This window comes from Triticum aestivum, chromosome 4A, assembly GCF_018294505.1.
Source record: "Triticum aestivum cultivar Chinese Spring chromosome 4A, IWGSC CS RefSeq v2.1, whole genome shotgun sequence".
NCBI classification, from domain to species: domain Eukaryota; kingdom Viridiplantae; phylum Streptophyta; class Magnoliopsida; order Poales; family Poaceae; genus Triticum; species Triticum aestivum.
The window spans coordinates 680,013,000-680,020,972 of record NC_057803.1 but is presented as its reverse complement, the minus strand read 5'-3'; positions in this window follow the sequence as shown (position 1 = coordinate 680,020,972).

The window sequence follows — 7,973 nt, the reverse complement described above, 5'->3', positions numbered from 1 at the left end:
TGCTGCTCCAGTGCTTCTTTATCCACAGGTGCTCCGGTGCTGATATTCTGTACGATCGAGATTCGGTTTTTGTCCACACTGAAGGAAAAAAGGGTTGCCGCCTTTGTTTTTCTGTTTTTGGCGCCTTTGTTCGCCGGATACAAACAATGTATGCAGTGCCAGCCCAACCGAGTTCTTTCGGTGGTTTGGGCCACTATTATTCCCTCGCAGCTAACGGGCTGCCACACCGCGGAATATAAGGACATGCTTGAGACCTATAAGTAACAATTGTTGCGTAGTGAATTAGTGATTGCATGATTCACCAAAGACCTCCTTAGAACCCTCCTTGACAGTTGACACATGTGATAATAGCCTCGGACTGCCACGAAGTGGTTACGAACATCAACAAGGGCACGGGAGGCATATATGCTGGCATTGTGAAGAGATCAAAGCAACTTCTACGCAGTTTGCGATATGTTCTTTCATCTTTGATTCTAATATAGAGGCACATAGCCTCACTAAGCATGTTTTATGCCTTTCTTTTGGGCGCCATGTGTGGCTCCTAGACACTCAGTACCTAAACATGATCCCAATATATTTGGACTTTGATTACCAATAAAGTGTGTTTTGACCCAAACAAACCAAACACCTCCTAACCCGCAAGAGCTATTTCTCGCCTAGAGCGATATGGGAGATTGTCTTGCTATAGGAGAGCAAGACCGGGCCGGCCCTTTTAGTGCAGTTTTCTCGTTCGAGGTACTCGCTCGCTATAGGTTCGCATTAGGCCGGATTTCTATGTTTTTGTTTTTTTGTTACTCTTCGGTTCTTTTTGTATTTTCACCGGTTTTCTTTGGTTTTTCTTTTTCGTTTTATCCCGATTTCTTTCATTTTTGTATGTGTTTTTCTTTACCTTTTTAGAACCTTTGTTGATTGTTTCTTGCTCATCGGTTTCTTTTATATTTTTCATTGTTTTTCTTCATTTTATTTGTTTCTTTATTGGTTTTAATCTTTTATTAGTTTTCTGTATGGAACGTGAATATTTTTCCAAATATACCGAGTAATTTTTGAAAATACATATTTTTTATGTCTACTTTTTTCCATATAGATTGTATATTTTCTGTATACATTAGGAATATTTTTTACATATGCCTTTAATATTTTTCATATACATGCTTAACATTTTTCTAATACATGATTAACATTTTTCCAAAAAAATTCGATATATGCTTTCCCATACACATTCTCCATATTTTGATACATCGGGGACATTTTCTATATACATGTTTAACATTTTTCATTTACACATTTAACAAATTTCTAATACATGATTAACATTTTCTAAAAACATATAATTTATGTCAACTTTTGTCACACACACACACTGTATATTTTTTGTATACATCAGGAATATTTTCTATGTACATGCTTACCATTTTTTAAATACACGATTAACATTTTTAGAACATATATTTTTTGTGTCTACTTTTTTCATACACATTCTACATTTTTCGTTTATATAAGGAATTTTTTATACACGCTTAACATTTTAAAACACGTGATTCATTTGTTTGAGAAACATGATTAAGTTTTTTCAACATACATATTATCGATGTCTATTTTTTATACATGTTTAACATTCTTAGAAACATTATTAATATTTTCTAAATACATGATAACGTTTTTTATACATGATTAACATTTGTAACATGTATGGTTAGTATTTTCATTTTAATATTAAAATGATTTTTATAATAGTAATAACTTTTTTGGAAATATAAACAAAAGTAAGAAAACAAGGGAATAGAGAAAAGAAAAAATGTGAAAAAAGGAAAGGCAACAAAGAAAGAACTACCAACCTTGGCCGGCTCATTTATGGCGATTCCCTACGCAAGCAAGCGCTACAGCTCGCGTCGGGCAATATATAGCCGTGCCCCTCCACCACCCATGCCGCACGGTGCGTGGCTTATAAGGGTCAACCGTGCACCCTGCACGTGCTTTGAACCGACTCATGAGCGGGGCGGGGCGCCCATATATTTTATATTTTTTAACTAAAAGATGTTCATAAATTCAATAATATGCTATGGATTAAATATGATTCATCAATTTGGAAAAATGCTTTGGATTATATATGATTCATAAATTTGAAAATGTGTTGGATTAAATATGATTCATCAATTTGATTGTTGCTTCGAATATTAAAATGTACCAGGATTTCAAACAATGTTCCAAATTTCAAATAATATTCATAAATTTTAAATACGGTCATGATTTTTTATATTCAAGTATTTAAAAATAGTTCACGAATTTGAGAATTTTTCTGAATTTTAAAAACTGTTTGAATTTAAATAAATGTTTGAAATTTCAGAAAAGTTTTATGAGTTTTAAAAATGTTCGTAAATTTCAAAAATATTCGCAAAAAGGAAAAAGGAAATAAAAACCAAAGCAAAGACATAGAGAAAAAAGAAAAAAAGTTTTGGGAAGGTTCTAGAACTTTCTTAAAGCCAATGGTCAAACAACAAATGGACACGCCCATGTTGTGTCACAGCCACTCCAGAGGTGGAAACGTGCGCTATCGGCCGTGTTACACGGAAAATTTGAATCGCCAATTCAACCATCATTCCCCAGCAATCCGCGGCATTTTTTTGGAAGAAAAACCAGGGGGAAGAGTACTACATGAAAAACACACGCGCGTGTGCGCGCACACACACACACACCTTATAGCATCTTCAATAGATGATGTAAAACTTAGTGATGCAAAAAAGCGATTATAGGGTAGGAGAGAGATGATTTATATGCATCGTGGCTGATGTTGTCCAATAGATTCCAAAAATTGGTGCCTAAAAATTGGAAAGTTGTTGTTTTTCCGATAGATCCAATGGTGGGGGAGGATTGGAGGCTAATTTGATGATCGCCGATAGCCAAGCTCAATTTCGGCCAATGGAGCTCGCTAGGCCGCCAAGGACAAAAGTTGGGAGGGACCAGGAGCCGGGGTGGGGTGGGGGTGCGGCCAAATTTGGTGATGGCGCCGCCCAGCCCCTCGAAGAGCTACGAATGGGGCCAGAGATTCGGTAGTGGTCGTGCTGGTCGTTTGGAAATTGCACAAACACCAATTGACCTTGGTGGGTAGTGACGCGGTGAAGGCCATCTCATGCAGTGGAGGTGGGCGTGGTATGGCCAGAACCTGTAGCATTCTGAGCTTCTGCGACGGCGGTCGGGATCACAATGGTTGTCTTAGTCGACGGGAACGAGTTGCGGGGTGGCGACAAGGACGAGGGCAGTCACTGGAGTGGTGGCCGTGGTGACCTGCGACGAGAATTGACCAACGATCTGGCAAAGTGGAAATTTCAGAGTGGCAGTTGGGTTCCCGCGCGCAGTTGTGTCATCCATCATTGTCTGTTGCGCCTCTACAGCTTGAGTGCAAGGGAGGGCCGGTGGCGATCCTATGTGTAGGAGGAGGAAGGTACACAGAGAAGGGGCTAGGGGAGGGGTTGCATGAGGAGGAGGACGGGCATCAGCAACGTAGAGGAGGGGTTAGGATTAGGGAAGTGGGGAGTGGAGGGCGGAAGTGAGGAGAGGACAGGCACGGCTCGGTCTCCACCACGGACGAGACCGATATTTATGGGCCCGGGTGAAATGACTAAAATGTCCCGATGAGAGCATGAAATTTTCGTTTTATTGCAATTGGAATTTTATACAACGGTTGAGCTCAATCGTGGTGAAATTCTAATTGGCTCACATCAAAACAGCCCGAGACCCAACGGCCAGGATTGCAGAGGAAAAACGATCAGATGGTCCAGAATGCCAAATCGCTGTGAGAAGCTCATTCCCTAGGGTCTGTACTACTGGGATATGTCCAACCTCATACAGGCTCCGGGTTTTCACTTTTTTATCTTCCACTTTAGGGGGTGTTTGTTTACATGGACTTATTAGTATAGGAATTTAAAAAAGTCCTTTTTAGTCCCATCTAAACCAAACAAAAGAGACTTATATAAACTTAAATTGGGCATTTAGGACTTATGAAAGAAGACCCTCAAAAAAAGTCTTTTTGAGACTTTTAGTTATAACATGATCTCTTAGTCCATGTTTAGTCCCAGAAACCAAACAGGTAAAGGAACAGGCAGAGACTTTTTAAAGACTAGCGACTTTTAAGGTTTTTTTTTGAAGGAGACTTTTAAGTTGGGACTAAAAAAAGTCTTAAGACTTATGAATCAAACAAGGCCTTAGACTGTCACGTTATATTGACCCTTTTTATCGTCATGTCGTTATTTGGTTGTCAAAATCGTGTTAGGTCGATGATCGCGATCGGCCCGTCTCGAGCTTAATCGGAACACACATGCGAGAATTGTTCAACGTTGATGTTACTTCCGCGCGGCTTACATTGGCTCCATCCGAGGGATGGATCAACGGTCACAAATTAATCGGTGTTTATCTTACCTTTAGTTGACCGGTCAGTTTTCTGGCATGCGTAGACCGAGGGGCCAGGCATACGTACGTGTTCGTACACTCGATGTATACTCAGTATGAGCGTGACAGGTCTGTAATACACACACCTCAGTACCTCACTGACCCGATAATCCCAGTCAATGTTCTGGTTATTTTCTCCAAAAAAAACTGGTATTTATACAACTCGTGAGGAATTTACACATGTTCTAATTAGTAGCTATCGGTGTGAACTTACACATGTCATAATGCCTGAAGAATTTTCCGCGAAGGGAAAAATGCTTTCTGAAGAATGGTTCGCCGCAGCCTCTTGGTTCTTTAGTTTTCCCCCTTTTTATAGTAGGTGAATTCGTTTAGTCGTTGACCTTTGAGGTTTGAACATCCATCCAAAATCCAAGCAATCAGATAATCAAATGCTCATTATCCGCTGGCGCTGCTACGTTTCATACGACGGATGAACGACTCCCACGGCAGCTAAGCGAAACAATATAGGAAAAAACTGAGGGCATCTCTAACGCCAATTCTTAAACCACCCGCAACCGTTCGGACGTAACTGTTCAAATCCCGGAAACCATCCAAGGCCAGCCCCCATATGTCCACAGAGCAGTACGGACTATGATTTTCCCACAAACTGGAACCAAATGCGTGAGGCCTTTGCGGGAGTCCAGACACGAAACGCACCAGACTATGTCGCCCACTGAAAGGATCGATATGGTTGACTAGAGGGGAGGAGGGGGGGTGAATAGGCAACTAACAATTTTTAGCTTTTCTTTACTAAATTAAACTTTGCATCAAAGTAGGTTGTCTAGATGTGCAACTAGGTGAGCAACCTATATGATGCAACAACAACAAGCACACAAGTAAGCAAGGGAAGTAACACTAATAAGTTTGCACAAGTAAAGGTACGAAATAATCAAGAGTGGAGCCGGTGAAGACGAGGATGTGTTACCGAAATTCCTTCTTTTTGAGAGGAAATACGTCTTCGTTGGAGCGGTGTGGAGGCACAATGCTCCCCAAGAAGCCACTAAGGCCATCGTATTCTTCTCACGCCTCACACAATGCGAGATGCGGTGATTCCACTATTGCACTAGTGCAGAACCGGGCAATAGCACCGGTTCATAAGGGGCTTTAGTGCCGGTTCGGTAACCGGCACTAAATTGTAGGCACTAAAGGCCCCCACTCCTTTAGTACCGGTTCAGCACGAACCGGTGCTAAAGGGCAAACACGTGGCACGAGCCAGCTCCGTGGGCGCGTAGGACATTAGTACCGGTTGGTAACACCAACCAGTACTAAATGTTTTGGTGTGTTTTAGTTTTATTTTTTATTTTTACTTTAATTTTGTGTTTTCAATTTAATTTAGTGATTGTTTTACATTATAATGAGTTGTTAAATCATTAGGTGATTAGTTTGACTGGATGCGTGTGGATCCTAGCTAAGTCATCAAGTATATGTCATATCCATATTATATATACTTGATCACCTACTTAAGTGATCGAGGTAATATGGATATGGCATATACTTGATCACTTAGCTAGAATCCATCCAGTTGAAACTAATATGCAATTTCTTTTATAAATGATATAATAACTCATTATCATCATCATATTAATTAGTATAAAAACTCTTGCATCATATGTATCATCACCAACGGTTTTCATAGCAAAGATATCATCGAGTTCAACATGGTAATGATATTATAAGCGGTCATAACACCACAAAAGCAAATCACTCATTGAGATTAAGTTCAGAATAAAGAACACGGACATGAAAGGACAAGTACTAAGAGCATGAACTAGCTAATTAATCACCCGTGCTGTTCTCTCTCAGGTAAAATAGCATAGAACATGTATAGCTTTGCTGATTCATCATATTAGAGCATGCAGATGAACCTGTCTCCTAATCGTGGATTGCGCTTCTGACTGCTGCCCCCTAGTACTTCTCTGTGATCGTTCACAATTTTGCTCCAGTATTTTACTATTAAGCATTCCTCGCTATTAGAAATCCTGAATGCACTAAAGTGCATTGTAGGATATCTTGGCCGTAAGCTAACAATATTCATGGTACCTTTAGTCTCGATCCAATCAGGCACAACATTCATCGGGAGTCCCTGTTGAAGAACATCGTATATAGTAACATACTTAGCAATGAAGTTTAGCTTAAAAAAATAATGTATGCAAAAGATGCACTGAGGAGAAATAGTAGAAATCTTACCATCTTTTCTAAATATATGTGACCGTAGTTCAGTATGAACACTGTTGATCGCACGTTTTGAGTATTAACATTTCTAAGTGCAGGAAAGAAATTTATCTTGACAGCATGAAGATCCTCAAGCCATGAAACATAATGACTTGTCTCTTCGCAGTTTAGTTCAGCCCCGGGACAGTGGACGGTCCTGTCTACCAAGCGCCGGACATGTTTGCTTGATTGGAAGTAAGCTGTCAATATAAATTGAGATCTATTAATTATTCAACTGGTTCAAATAATCTCATATTGAAGACATAAATATGGTTGAGAAACTCACATAATGGTAGAACTGAAGGCGTCTGCACATCGACCCAGATGTCTCTATTACCCTCAATATCATCTTCCAGACGAATATCAAAGGTGATAACCATATCAGGCTCAAATGTATAAGCCTTGCATAGTGCTTGCCAAGTTTTGCATTCAAAATAGGTATATGTGTCTGCATTGTATAATTTGACGTTGAAGATATAACCATGCTCGGTCTTCAAGTAAACTCTTTTTACCTCCATAGTTTCGTTAGGACTGAAACCTATCTTATCCAAGACAAAAATTCTTGCATGGCAGGGGATACGCTAGTAGAATAATGAAAAATTAAAATTAAAAGGTGAAGCAAAAGAAGCATAAGTCATGCTTAATTACGAAAAAAGACTTATCGTTGTGACTTACTGTATCCACTTCGAAGTTCTCATCCAGCTTGATGCTGAACCGTCTATCATCAACTAGAAAATTTCTGCCGCACAGGCCGCGCTGGTCTTCGCAGTATTCGCACATAATGAAATCGTGTTCGTCGTCTAACGACATTCCTATGTTCATAGGTGAAACATTAAACACTTATTAGTTCTATTAATTCAACTAATTCTGTTAATTCAACTAAGCACTTACGAAGAACATACCTAATTAATTGAATTAATTCAACTAACTAGTTCAACTAATTAATTCAACTAAACTAGTTCTGTTAATTAGATAATATAATCTCATATAACTAAATTAAATATATATCTAACATATAATTAATATCTAATATCTAACATATATGTTCATATATAAGTGAAACATTAAACACTTACTAGTTCTATTAAATTAAGTAAATAAACTAGTTCTATTAATTCAACTAAGCATTTACTAAAAATAAACTAGTTCTATTAATTTCTTACTAAAATAAAAGTAGGTAGTTCTATATAGTAATATTTTGATTAGATCATCAAATATCACATATCTAAATTTTCTTACTAAAAATAAACTTGTTCTATTAATTTTCATACTAAAAATAAACTAGCTATATTAATTCAACTAGTTCAAATCTCATATGT